This window comes from Megascapheus bottae, chromosome 6 (assembly GCF_031878675.1).
Source record: "Megascapheus bottae isolate mThoBot1 chromosome 6, mThoBot2.hap1, whole genome shotgun sequence".
Classification (NCBI taxonomy): domain Eukaryota; kingdom Metazoa; phylum Chordata; class Mammalia; order Rodentia; family Geomyidae; genus Megascapheus; species Megascapheus bottae.
This window is the reverse complement of record NC_143514.1, coordinates 80,210,585-80,224,706: the sequence shown is the minus strand read 5'-3', so window position 1 is coordinate 80,224,706 and position 14,122 is coordinate 80,210,585. Positions and strand designations below refer to the sequence as shown.

At 52.5% G+C, this 14,122-nt stretch overlaps 1 protein-coding gene and 1 long non-coding RNA gene across 17 annotated transcripts in view; one reads left to right on the top strand and one right to left on the bottom strand.

Moving 5' to 3' along the window:
• Window positions 1–14,122, top strand: part of Camta1 (calmodulin binding transcription activator 1) — a 684,963-nt gene that overhangs the window by 518,352 nt on the left and 152,489 nt on the right. The window lies entirely within an intron of this gene.
• Window positions 3,645–14,122, bottom strand: part of LOC150062571 (uncharacterized) — a 40,821-nt gene continuing 30,343 nt past the window's right edge. Inside the window, exons 2-3 of one of the 2 annotated variants that reach the window (XR_016535888.1) lie at window positions 5,807–6,072; window positions 3,645–3,876 (exon numbers count right to left, since the gene is read on the bottom strand). This is a non-coding gene — a long non-coding RNA (uncharacterized LOC150062571). Of the gene's footprint in view, window positions 3,877–4,589; window positions 4,661–5,806; window positions 6,073–14,122 lie in introns of those variants that run through there. The other variant, XR_016535889.1, reaches the window with a different exon arrangement.

Here is a 14,122-nt window from a genome sequence, read left to right as displayed (position 1 = left end):
CCACTGTTGTTGGACATTTATGATGCCTCTAGTATTGAGCCTTAGAAATAATTTTGTGATGAATCTTCTTATACATCAGTCTATCACCTCACCTGTGACTATGACAAAGGGGTGAGGTGGGGTTTTTTTTGTTTGTTTTTGTTTTTGTTTTTTTGCCAGTCCTGGGCTTGAGCTCAGGGCCTGAGCACTGTCCTTGGACTTTCTCAAGGCTAGAGCTCTTCCACTTGAGCCTCAGCACCACTTCTGGCTTTTTGCTATGTATGTGGTACCGAAGAATCGAACTCGGGTCTTCATGCATGCTAGGCAAGCACTTTAACCACTAGGCCAAACTCCCGGCCCCCAAAGAGGTGAGTTCTTAAAGCCACAGCCAGTGGCAAAGGCTTATGGGAAGGCCCAGGCTCTGGCTGTGCAATGCGTGTGCTCACACCGGGTCCTCCTGCTTCACTCTCAGTATCGTAATCTTTGAACAGGGGATTTCACGTTTGCATATCCCATGAGACCTCCAAATGCTTCCGTCTGTTCTGATGGTGGAAGGTGGCAGGCCAGCCAGCACAGAGCCAGCCAACAGTGCTGTGGTTGGCAGTGGGTGAGCAGAGAGGGCTGTATGGGCAGCACCCCCACCCCGCCAAAGCCTGTGAGGAGACGAGAGGGTGGGGGTGGGAAAGAGAACAGAGATGTCTAACTCTGCTGGAGAGAACGAGGCTCAGAGTGCAGGAAGTGTCCTGAGTGAGTGAGTGAATAGGAGAGAGAGAGAAAATGAGTGAAGGAGAGAGCTTGCCATGCTGTCAGTGAACCAAGGGCATCCGAGCACAGCAGCTGCAGACCGTGGCTGGGCTGGATGGTCCCGGCCTGCCTGCACAGAGTGGGAAATGGGAGAAGAGGAAAGCTGGCAGCATCCCTGGCCCTCTGTGCTGGGCCTGTCCGTGCACAGGGCCTGGCTCCGAGCTGGCTCTGGGTGGACAGCATGGGGGATCCGTGTGGTGGGCAGAAGGGAACTGGGAGAAACGTGCCTGCCTCTTGGTTTTCATCCCAGAAGATGGGGAGGCAGCTCCCATAGCCCCTCCCCCTCTCCTCTTCCCTGCTGTCCCCCCCCTCCACCCTGCCCTCTCTCCTCCGCTCTCTGCCAGTCACTCAGATCTCTGTAGAGGTCCCTTGTATGTCAGATCCTTTCCTTGGTGCGTGACTGTGAGTCAGACCCATGGCCTGGTCCTGCTTGGCCCAGAAATCAAGAAAATTGTTCTTAAGAATAAACACAGAGCACGGCAGCCCCTTAGGATGCCCCTTACCCCCGTCCCCGACCCACCCTGATGCTTTGGTCAGAATGCTCTGGAACACAACACTTCCCCCGTCTTAGTTCTCAAATCTTGTCCTAAAGACCAGCTGCCACAGTCCCCTCCTGTGCCTGGGGCAGGCATTACTAGGAGATCACAGCTCATGTTGCTACTGAATCTGCTCCTCAGACCTCCTCAGCCTGGCCCCACAGCTATGGGATACCAGTAGATAGGATAGGAGCTCTCACCCCTTGTGTGGCCAACTCCAGCCTGACTGTCTCTGACCTCTTGGCTCTTCCAAGCCTCTCCCTCCATCCTTTGCATCCATCTTTGATTGAGATCTTCTTTCCCCACCAGGACTTAAGCTTCAAGGACCTTTCAGGGTTGCCTTGGCTCATGGAGCCCCTCCCCTTGGCTTATTCCATCCCCAAAGCAGGTGCCAGATCTCTGCAGGGCAGAAATAAACACAGCTGGCTTCCCAAGCCCGATATCCAAATCTGAGCACTGAATGTTTCTGATTTTTTTTCCCAAGTCATCTGCTAATGGAGGGAGAATGGGTTTCCCAGAGTTATCAGCTGCCTCTGCCAACTCTGGGTAATGATGTGAGAAAGCTGGCCCCTCCCAGGAAACGGAGGGCCTCGGGACATTTGTGGTGCGGGTACAGTGTGGAAGCAGGCAGGTGTCCTCTGGCACAGGGCTTGCCTCAGTTGCCCTGCAAGGCCACAGCAGGCTTTGGAGCTTCAGATGTCTATTTATGTCTCTTATTTAGAACCCGAGGAACTGTCAATTTCGAGTGACAGAAAGCTGCCTAAAAGCAAAGGAACATTGGCTTCCCATGGGTCCACATGGGAAAGACCCAGAACTCCCAGATGCCCTCCACTGTCTCCTCTCATTCTTGGTCAGTAGGGTCACCTGGCCCTTTGCCAATCAGTGTGTTGACCCCAAGATTTTCTCTTCTTCTTTTCCTTTCTTTCCTGAGATGCGGAACTGTCCTTCAAAGCCACTCTCTCCCTACGCCCAGTGGTGGGGCCAGGCTCTGCATCCCTGGAGAGAGCCACAAGCATTGAGCCTTCAGGGAGCTTCTCTTGACAGCAGACAAGAAAGGTCTTGGTGCTGCACAGAGCTCCAGAAAAGGTGTTTTTCTTCTGTCCCTGTGAACAGACTCCTTTGCAGGCCCCAGGGCCCCCTGGGTGACCCAGTGTTTCCATTCCAGCATCCATGCATGGTTCTCCAAGCTGGGCCTCCAAGGGAGCCTTCCAGAGCCACCCTTCCCCGGCATCCATCACCAGCTCACCAGACCTGTCCATCTCACCGGCTACACATGTAGAGTCCCCCACCCCTCCCCCGGCAGCGCAGCCTGAGTGGCTATGGAGCCCATGCTGCAGGTGCAGAATCTGGTCACCATTCAGCTGTCAGGTGGCAGATCAGAAGATGCTGCTTTTGAAGAGATGGCTGCCACTCAAGAGTCCCCTGGAGGAGGGGCCAGTATGTCACATAGGGAAGTACCAGGCTCCAGCTAGAGACAGAGAAGGCAAGGAGAGAGGGTGGGCAGAGGGCCTGCCTCTGGATGTCTGCACAAGATCCTACAGTGCCCCATGCATGAGGATGGGGCCCTGGAGTGAAGGCTCCACAAAGACAGATGGGAAAGATGCACTCTAGGAAGGACAAGTTCATTGCTGGCAATCGGCCACCCTGGAAGGGGCAGTCCCTAGGGTCAGCCAACCCAATGTTAAAAGAAATAGGACTAAATAATATTCCTATCCCATGGCCTTGCCTAGGCTGTCTGAAAACCTGCTCCAAATCTTTTCCACCCAGCAGCCACTGGGGTCTGGGTATTTGACACAGGCACAAGGTGGAACCCACACTCTGTCTGAGTGGAAAGGCCACCATGGCTATTAGGACTGCAGCACTGTCCCAAACCATGCATCCCTGTCCCTTTTGCTGTCCAGTGTGCCTGGGCCATCCACCCCCACCCTCCCACCCTTCCTGAGGCTGGGTGGACCAGGCCTCTCCCACAGGCTGAGTGCTGGGGTGACGTTACACCCACACGGGTCTCCTCTCAGGCTCCTCACCCCTGACAGCATCTGCCTCCATAGGGCAGGGCCAGGACCCAAGCGAGGTTGGAGCGTCTAGAAAGTTGCCAGTGGCTCTCTGTGGTTTTCATGCTGTGTCCACCCAACAGTGGTCATTTAGGGGACAAGCCTCCGCCACCGAACCTTGGCTGTGGGGTGGGCATTGATGCCATCTAGGGGCAGGTTTATTTTCTCTACCCATTAGAGAATTAAAAGGCAGGGACGTATGTAAGGTAAACCGAGTAAGTTTATTCAAAAGGAAAACAGCAGAAATTACCCATCAAGAGGGAGACTTAAACAGGAGCCCATCCTCTGGGAGGGTGGTTTTATAGTACCAGGCTCCTCTTGTCCCCTCTCCTCTGATTGGTCGATGGCTTGGGAGTGCACCATCCTAGCTGTTTTCATTGGCTGAGCAAGCACCCAGAGCATCATGGGAACAAGAAAGGTCACATTCTATTGGCTCGGTTATGTCTGTTACTTCTTATCTACAAGACTCCTTCCCTGTTTTTGCTCTTGGTATCAAAGATCTTGGGCTGCAACAACAAAGAACCACACATTGGGTGACTTAAAACGCAGGTGTTGTCTCACAGTTCAGGAGGCTAAAACCTGGGCTAGAGTGCTGGCAGATCTGGGCCAGCTAAGGCGCGGGGGGCCTTCTGGCCTCTTCCAGTTTCTGGTAGCTGCCCGCATTGAACCTCAGCGGCATCACTTAATCTCTGCTTCCTCGCTGCATGTCTGTATCTGGTCCAATTTCCCTTCATTTACAGGACACTAATCATATTAGATTCAGGGCCTCCCCTCATCTGGGATGATGTCATCTTAATTAATTAGATCTGTCAAGATCCTTTTGCCAAACAAAGTCACATTCTGAAGCTAGGGGTGGGCCTGAACTTTGGAGAAACGCTATTCCACCCACTGCAGAGCCTGCCATGTAAGTCTAGGCCCTTCCAGTCAGACCTTTGACAGCTGTGCTGTCTCCAGGCCAGGGCCTGTGCTGTGCTCCTTATCTCTACCCCAGGTTGGACGTCCCTAGCTCCCACCTTGAACTGGGCTCAGCAGTGCGGCATGTCCCCACATAGCTGGCCTAGCCAGCGCTCGTGTGCTCTCTTTCCCTCCCTCCCTCTCCCTCTCCTTCTCCCTCTCCCTCCTCCTCCCCCTCCCCCCCCTCCCCTCCCCCCTCCCCCACCCCCTCTCCCCCTCTCTCCCTCTCCCCCTTCCCCTCTCTCTCTCCCTCCCCCTTCCCTGAGCCATCAGGTCCTCAGTGGCACAATGAAGACATGAATGGAATGTTCCAAAGCCTCTCCCTTCACAGGTTTTCTAGAAGATAGGAAGATTTGCAACATCATTTCATTCTTTAAAAGCAAGTATTGATGAGCATGAAGGCATGGCTTAGTTGGTAGAATGCTAGTCAGTACACTAAAGTTCCAAGTTCAAGTCCTGGTCTCAGACTTTAAAAACAAAAAACACTCAGGAGGTAAAGATGCAAAGGGTTGATGTTGGAAGCCAGTCTGGGCAGAAAAGCCTGCAAGATTCTATATCCTAGAGGTATGACTCAAGTGGTAGAGCACCAGCAAGAAAACAAACTGCTTTAGCCACAGCCCTGAGTTCAAACGCTGGTGCTGTCAATATACTATAATATAATATATATCATATATAATAGATCGAAAGAGAGATGAAGTAATACATACTCTTGGCAAGGTAGCAAAACCCAGAGGAAAAACCCGATTCATATTTCCACTGACTCTCAACCAGCTCCCATGTGTTTACTGAGTCTCTGACTCAGGTCCAGACTTAGGGCAACCAGACACAGTCCCTGCCCTCAGAACCACAGCCGTAGATCCCATGCATGCTAGTGGGAATGTCAGCAGAACCAGACAGTAAGCTCTCGGCCCTCCAAAGGAAAAGAATGCAGGGACAAGCTGCTGGGAAGACTTCGCAGTTTACAGCAAAAGCAAACACGAAAGCCTTAGGCATGGCCTCAAGATAGAATGAAGGCTGGGCATGGTGGCCTACCCCTATAATCCTGGCTACTCAGGAGGCTGAGATCTGAGGACTGAAGTTCCAAGCCGGCAGGAAAGTCTATAAGGCTCTTGGTTCCACTTACAGCAAGAAGCCAGAAGTGGAGCTGTGGCTTGAGTGGTAGAGCCTTGGGAGAAAGGAATGGCACCTAGACCCTGAGTTCAAGCCCTAGTACCCACACAGAAAGATAAGGAGGAAGGGAGGGAGGGAAGAGGGAGAGAGGGAGGGAGAGATTTAAGGCAACTATACCAATAGCCAATTGTGCCCAGAGTTCTTGAGTGCTAGGTACTGTATAGACTGTAGGAAGTATCAATATAGTGCTTTTTTTAATATATTAACTGCCAAGGCTTTCCAGGAACTTGGGCAGGGCAGAAGAAGGGGAGACAAGGAGTGATTTTCCTAATAAGATACCCTCAGAGCCAAGATGGCATTTACTGAAATTACCGTGACATGTAGAGGATGCTTCTGAACAGCCATGTCGTGGGGAGGGGAGGGGCTGTCCCTGCTGGCCACCACAGCAGCCATCTCCAAGGGAAGGTCACTCACCGTAGGAAGCACGCTGTCAGCAGGACCAGAACTGTCTGCGGAGCAAACGTGTGCGGCTGTGGTTCTGCACTGCTCTTTAGCCCCTTTGGTTCCTTGTTTCCTTTCCTGCCTTCCCCATCTTGGAAAGTGGCACCAGAGGCTTTCTGGGGAAGGAATGAGGGTGCCTGTGAGGGAGGAGAACCATCTGGGAATCAGAGGAGAAGGGAGGGTGATAACACCCTCCCTGGTCTGTCTCTGTCTATCTCTCTGTCTCTCTCTGAATGTCTGTCTCTGTCTCTGTGTCTGTCTGTCTGTCTCTCTCTCTCTCTCTGTCTCTGTCTCTGTCTCTCTCTCTCTCTCTCTCTCTCTCTCTCTCTCTCTCTCTCACACACACACACACACACACACACACACACACACACACACACCATGGTTGTGCTCCTGCTTACAAGGGCCTCTGGCTCTCAGTCTCTCTATGTCTCTGCCTCTTGGTGGCATCCTGGTACCCAGAAGCCTTCTGTGCTCCACTTCCATCTCCCCAGCCATCCCCCTGAAACCCCCGTGGGTGGCTGGGCTCTGGCAGCCCAGTGTCTCTGCTTCCCAGACCCCTGTCCTCCCCTGTCTTGTTCTGCTTGGCCATGCAGGACCTGCCCCACAAGACGCCAGACCACTGGCCCTCGGGTCAGAGGCCTGCATTCCACCCTCCACAGCCGGCACCACCTGGTGAGGGGCAGAAGCCGTGCTGTGGGCGGAGACCCTCTGATCTGCACTCCATGCCCGCTCCATCCATCTAGGGCAAGGGGCCAGGCAGGATCTGGGCAGCTGTTCCCCTGGTTCCAAGGTAGAGAAGGCGCCCTGGTCCCTTCTCCAGGGAAAATTCTTAAAGAGCACGTGAGCAGCCATGAGCCTTGCGTGGCGATTTCTAGCAGCATCCACCTCCCAGGCTCCAGCCAGCACCCCACCCCACACACACACACCCCCAGCGTCTGCTGAGCCCAGCAGCCAGCCCCTGAACGTCTGTGACAGGAGGCCGCAAAATTGAAGAAGGATTTCAGCAGCTGTAGCCATTAAGATAAAAGTCACACTAATGACTCAACCGTTCTTTAGCTCTGATATCTTAATTTAATTGGATTTTTTTTAATTAAGAAAAAGACCCATAATCCTGTGAGCACTGAGCTGCTGCTCTTTTCTCTAGACCGCCCTACAAGAGTGAGCCTCTGAGCTGGCCCTCACTGGAAAGCAGGGTGATTTGGGGAAGAGACAACAGTGTCAGGACAGGGCCTGGGGGTATGGGAGCCACCCAGAGAGAAAGCCAGGTGCCTCCTTAGGCACCTTAGAAGGAGGCGGCCACTGAGGCCCGGGAGATATTGGGCTCAGGAGTCCAGGCTGGGTGCAATCTCCACTCATTGAGAAAACTTGAGTGCAGCCCTCCCAGGACCACAGGCCTTCCTCACCTCCTCACCTTTAGAACACTCCATGCACACACACACACACACACACACACACACACACACACACACACACACACACACAGAGCAGGCTTCTGTTCCTCCACCCAGCAGCTTTCTCCTTCTCAAGGGCACAGTGCCATCTCAGCCCACACACCCCCACTCTGCCAGAGAGAGGAGATGCACGGGGTCCCCATCTCTGGTCCCTGGCAGGCCTCTGCCTGCTGCCCTCCAGTACCAGGCTCTCACAGCCAAGGCCGCTTGGTGAGGGTGATTGATGGCTTACCAATAGGAGTGGAATGAAGTTTTAATAGTCTCAGATTAAGGGATCAGGGTTCAGTGGAAAGCAGGGAGCCTGGCTGTGGCTTCCTGTTTTCCCATCCAGCAAAGCTTGGAGCTCTGTACACAGACCTGTTCAAGTCATCCATGGTTTGGGGGAGGTAGGGACCCAGCAGCAGACTGGCTCTGTCCCTCCAGTCTCCCTAGGGATTGGGGCCTGGCTCCAGGAGCTTGGTGTCCTCCAGGATCTACACATGTGGGCCCTGCTCTCCTGTGAACACCTCTTCTCTAGGCCTTGGTTGAACTTCCAGCCTTGAACTTTTCCAGGTAGAAGGACAGGACTCTAGTCCTGGCTGGAAGAGAATTCTAGAAGGGATCACAAACCCACACTCCTGGAGCATGTCCAGAGCATGGAGGGGGTGGGTTGTCTATGAATGAAAGATTGATTCTTTGCTCTTCTTAGGAAAACCTGATTTTTTTTCCTATCATGATAGATTCTTTATAAAATAAATGCATACTCCCTCCAAAATGACCTGGAGCTGTGGGAGCCTGAGGCCCCACCTGAAGAGAGATCTAAATGAGGGACTAGGGTCCTGCCATGCGGTGTATAATAACTCCACCAGTCACATCCCCAGGAAAGTGAGGGAGCAGAGCCTAGCACACCCGCCGGCCTTTGGTCCTCAGCCTCATCTGGTGGCCCTGCCCACCTTCTTGTTTCTGTGGCCTTTTATCCCCCTGGCCTTCCAGGGAGGCGTGTTGAGGCTCACCCCACCACACCCCAGGGCTAGACGCTAAGCAGAGATGAGCAAGGCCTGCAGGGCACCCAGAGTGGGTGGCGGGGGCCGGGAGCAACTTCCTGTCAACTCTGGACTCTGTTTCCCCCTTTGCGACATGCGTCAGGAAAGACATGAGACATCCATGTCGCCATCAAATCAGAGCATCCACAAACGCAGCCACGAGAGCCTCCAGATGAGGATCAGCAGGGGTGAGACATGAAGGGCTGTGTTTTAAGATCCATGGGCCACGGTCACCTTTCAGCTGGTTGAAGACCCAATGCCACCATGCTCAGTGACCTATCAGCGCCATGAGGGAAGTCTCTGGGATCGTTTCCTCCAGTCAGCTAATTGGGGCCACCAGGAAAGTGTCATAAACAGGTGATGCCTGGGTTGGTAGCTCAGTGGGGAGAGAGGATGAGGAGCAGCTGAGAGCAGGGGTCCTGGAGGAACAGAACCCATATAAGTGTGAGGTGACTGGAGGAAGATGAGTATCCATCTCTGTGCCCTGAGTGGATCCGGGAGTGACATCCAAGAGGCCTGGGGAGCCAGACCTCTGTGTGGTGACTTCTTCAGATTGTGGAGGTCGGGGGAGGCTGCCAGAGTCCTGGTCATCCACGTCCAGGATATATATGGCTGGGACACATGCCCCATGTTGCAAGACACTCATGTTCCAAACACACGACAGGCTGAGGGACAGGGAGGTAGAGTGGAAGGATGGAGATTCACCCTCCCCTACCTCTATCCAGCCAAAGCAGGGGATAACCAGTGGGTGTCCACTAGCCACACCTAGCACTCATCCTGGACCCTCATCCTGGTTCTCACAAGGCTGAGAGACGCAGCCTTGGGAACCTCTGGCAGTTGAGCTGGCATGATAGGGTGATGGCAGATGGATAGATGAATGATGGATGATGGATGAATAGATAGATGATGGATTAGGATGATGGATGCATTGGATGGATGGGTGGATAGATGGATGGATAAATGGATGGATGGATGGATGATAGAATGGGATAATGGATGGAAAGGGGATGGATAGATGGATGAATGAATGGAATGGGATGATGGAATGGGATGGTAGATGGATGGATGGATGGATGGATGGATGGATGGATGGATGATAGAATGGGATAATGAATAGAAGGGGGATGGATGGATGGATGGTAGAATGGGATAATGAATGGAAGGGGGATGGATGGATGGATGGTAGAATGGGATAATGAATGGAAGGGGATGGATGGATGGATGGATGATAAAATGGGATAATGGATGGAAAAGTAATGGATGGATAGATGATAGAATAGGATAATGAATGGAAGGGGGATGGATGGATGGATGAATGGATGGAATGGGATGATGGAATGGGATGGTAGATGGATGGATGGATGGATGGATGGATGGATGGATGGATGGATGGATGATAGAACGGGATAATGGATGGAAAGGGGATGGATAGATGGATGAATGGATGGAATGGGATGATGGAATGGGATGATAGATGGACGGATGGATGGATGGATGGATGGATGATAGAATGGGATAATGGATGGAAAGGGGATGGATAGATGGATGAATGGATGGAATGGGATGATGGAATGGGATGGTAGATGGATGGATGGATGGATGGATGGATGGATGGATGGACGGATGGATGGATGGATGGATGGATGATAGAATGGGATAATGGATGGAAAGGGGATGGATAGATGGATGAATGGATGGAATGGGATGGTAGATGGATGGATGGATGGATGGATGGATGGATGGATGGATGATAGAATGGGATAATAGATGGAAGGGGATGGATGGATGATAGAATGGGATAATAGATGGAAGGGGATGGATGGATGGATGGATGGTAGAATGGGATAATGAATGGAAGGGGGATGGATGGATGGATGGATGGATGGATGGTAGAATGGGATAATGAATGGAAGGGGATGGATGGATGATAGAATGGGATAATAGATGGAAGGGGATGGATGGATGATAGAATGGGATAATAGATGGAAGGGGATGGATGGATGGATGGATGGTAGAATGGGATAATGAATGGAAGGGGGATGGATGGATGGATGGATGGATGGTAGAATGGGATAATGAATGGAAGGGGATGGATGGATGATAGAATGGGATAATAGATGGAAGGGGATGGATGGATGATAGAATGGGATAATAGATGGAAGGGGATGGATGGATGGATGGATGGATGGTAGAATGGGATAATGAATGGAAGGGGATGGATGGATGGATGGATGGATGGTAGAATGGGATAATGAATGGAAGGGGATGGATGGATGATAGAATGGGATAATAGATGGAAGGGGATGGATGGATGATAGAATGGGATAATAGATGGAAGGGGATGGATGGATGGTAGAATGGGATAATGAATGGAAGGGGGATGGATGGATGGATGGATGGATGGATGGATGGATGGATGGTAGAATGGGATAATGAATGGAAGGGGATGAATGGATGATAGAATGGGATAATGGATGGAAGGGAATGGATGGATGGATGATAGAATGGGATAATGAATGGAAGGGGGATGGATGGATGGATGGATGGATGAGTGGGCAGAGAAACAAATAGGCAGATGAGTTGGGCAAGGGCAGACAGGAGCAGATATTCTCTCCTGAGAGGACTCAGAGCTTCCGACACCTACATGCATACTTCTAGGACAAGCCAACACAGAGGGACAAGGAGCCCCGAGCTCTGGAACTCACAGAGGCCCAGCAAGGAGCTGGCTCCTGTGGAGAAAGGGAGAGTTATAAGCCAGGCTGTCATGAAGCACTGTGGCAAGCAAAGCAGGCTCTGCTCTTGTTGGTTCATCAAGCTGGGCCCCAGGGACCCCCTGCCCATCCAAGATGCTTTCCACACAATTCACGGGCCTCAGTGCTCGCTAGACAGCCCTCCACATCACTTCCCAGAGGCAAAACGAGCTCCAAGCTTTCCTCCTGCATGTGGCCTGCTGACCCGAGCAGAAACCATGGGACAGCTTCGCCAGCGTTTGTCACCAGTCACTGCTCAACTGGCCTGTGGTTTCTGTGTGCCAGTTCAGAAGGGAACACTGGGGGTAAACTTGACTTTCCCGTGCAAGGGTCATGGCCGAGGAGATGGTTCAGAAAAGGCTGGTTAGAGGACACATTTTCCTCTAGAGAAATCCACCTGCCTGACTCCCAGCCCAGCCTCCTTTGGGCCAGACTGAAGGACAGAGCACACCAAGGTCCTGGCCTGAGGCCCAGTACACCGGATGCTTCCACCCCTCTGAAACCTGCTATTGTATCAACCAGCAAAAGAACAGCCAAGGAATGCTCATTAGACGCCATTTCTCAGCATAGTTTATAGTGTTGTGCCTTGGTGTGAATATGTAAAGGCACTAAACTGTTTAATTCAGCGCTTTCCTGCCTAGTTCAGGGACATAACTCCGTTTGCTATCAGAAATCGTAGCCAGAGCCTGGAAGGACCAGGCAGTGGATAATTTAAGCCTCTCTCTCTCCCGAAGGCCGGAACTTTACCTGGCTGTGTTTACCACCCCCAAGCTGGCAGGACGGCTCTCCCGATACCTACTCTCACCCACTCTGCCCTTGACAGCTTCTGTCCCCTGACAGGCTGCAGGGGCGTTGTATTTCCTGAAATTGTATCTCTTCTGTCTCAAAACTGTCACTCAGCACCGAAAGAGACACCAAGTTATGGTACAATGTTGCTCTCGGATAGCTTTCCTCACTCCTCCTGCTGGCACATAGAAGAGCTGGGTACCCAAGAGGCTGGTGGGTTGTGAAACTGCCATTAGCCCTCACCAGGCCTCTGGCCTGCCGTCACCTCTTACCTCTGAGCGAGGTAGCCCTGGACGTTGGGTTTCACAGCCACCTGGAGCACCTGACCATCTTGTGAGGCTCCTGGCTTGGGTCTAACCTGAGCTGGGATGTGGGGTGCGCGGCCACGAAGGCACCTCAGCCAGTCCTTCAATCTGGATTTGTCTGAAGCTCTCAGGCCATTGCCCAAGTGCTTTCTGGGAGCTTCTCTCTGCCTCCTAGAAAGCTGTCCACAAACCACACACACACACACACACTCCAGCATGACCCACACATGCACGTCCCAGTGTGACCAGTGCCCAAGCCAAAGGGTTCCCTTTGCCTCCTGGCAGCCCTTCCTGGACCCTAGGACCTTCCCAGGCCGCCTCTCCTGCCTCTATGTGTCCCAGACAGGGAAAGGACAGCCACAGGGGAGGACACTTAGTACCCAGCCTGCAAAGCTCTTGCATGTGGCTGACAGACTCCATGGTGTGGGCAGCCTGGCTCTTGTGCCCCACTCAGGAACAAGGATGGTGAGGCTCCCGGGAGTATGGCTGCCACTCTGAGGAGCTAGGCATGGGCAAAGAGTCAGGATGGAGGCCTGCAGCACAGTGGACCCAAAGGGCCTCAATATCAGGGAGGCTGGTGGGCCTCTCCTCGTGGCTGGCGTCACCCCTGGAGGCCCCGCTGGAGCCTGCTGCCCAGGCCCACAGTGGAAGAAGAAGACAAACGTGGTACTGTGGCTTCCGGTCAGCACAGTCTGGGGACAGAGGCTGAGGTTCTAGACACTGGGTCTCGCTCCTCTACTACTCAGTCCTTTTCTGTCTTTAGAATTCATATGTGGAGAACGAAATGGGAGCTGACTAATCCTGAGAAATGTCATTCTGTCCGATGGGCCCGTGGCAAGGGCTGGTCTCAGGAAGCCTGGCTCCATCTCCCCCGGGACAAACCATCCTTGCCTTTGTCTCCCCAGCCCCCAATTTCCTGCAGCTGGACAGGGACAACCTTGACCCCCCCCACCCTGAGGAAGCCTTTGGCTGGGAGGGCAGAGCAGGCCATGAGTGGAGTTTCTCAGAGATAGGAGTTGTGGCACTTGCTAGAGGCCCTTTTCTTGCCACACTGGGGATTTGGGATCCACCTTAGATTTCAACACAGTTCATTTTAGAGCTCCTTGAAGATGCTTTAGAAAGCAAGGTGACGGGGAGCTGATGGTCACACGGGGAACCTAACCACTGGAAAAGCTGAGATCAGAGGAGCATGCTTCAAAGCTGGCCAAGGAAGAAAGTCTGAGAAATTCTTAGCTCCAATTAACTATCAAAAAGCCAGAGGGGAGCTGTGGCTCAAGTGGTAGAACACCAGCCTTGAGTAGAAAAGCTAAGAAACAGAACTAGGCTCTGAGGTTGAGCCCCAGTCACAGAATAGAAAAGAAAAGAGAGAGAGAGAGAGAGAGAGAGAGAGAGAGAGAGAGAGAGAGAGAGAGAGAGAGAGAGAGAGAGAGAGAGAGAGAGAGAGGGAGAGGGAGGAAAGGAGGGAGGGAGAAGGGGAGGGAAGGAAGGAAGGAAGGAAGGAAGGAAGGAAGGAAGGAAGAAGAAGACAAGGAGACACTGGCTCTGGAGTGAATGGGGCTGGGTGAATTCCATTTATAAGCTGCAGCATCGACCCTGATCTGGAGGACATCGGGAGAGATGATTAAGGTTATTTTTAAGTATGTAAAGTGGTCTTTGGAGACAGGTCTAGTGTAAATAAGGTTGGTTTTATTACCCATAATAAACATTTATTAAGCACCCACTGAGTTCCAGGCATAGCATAGAATACCAAAGAGACCCCCAGCCCAGCCCCTGCCAAACTTCCCTGCAGCTACAATCTCCCTCCTTCCTTCCCTCCCTCCCTCCGTCCCTCCCTCCTTTCATTCTTCCCTCCCTTCTTCCCTCCTTCCCT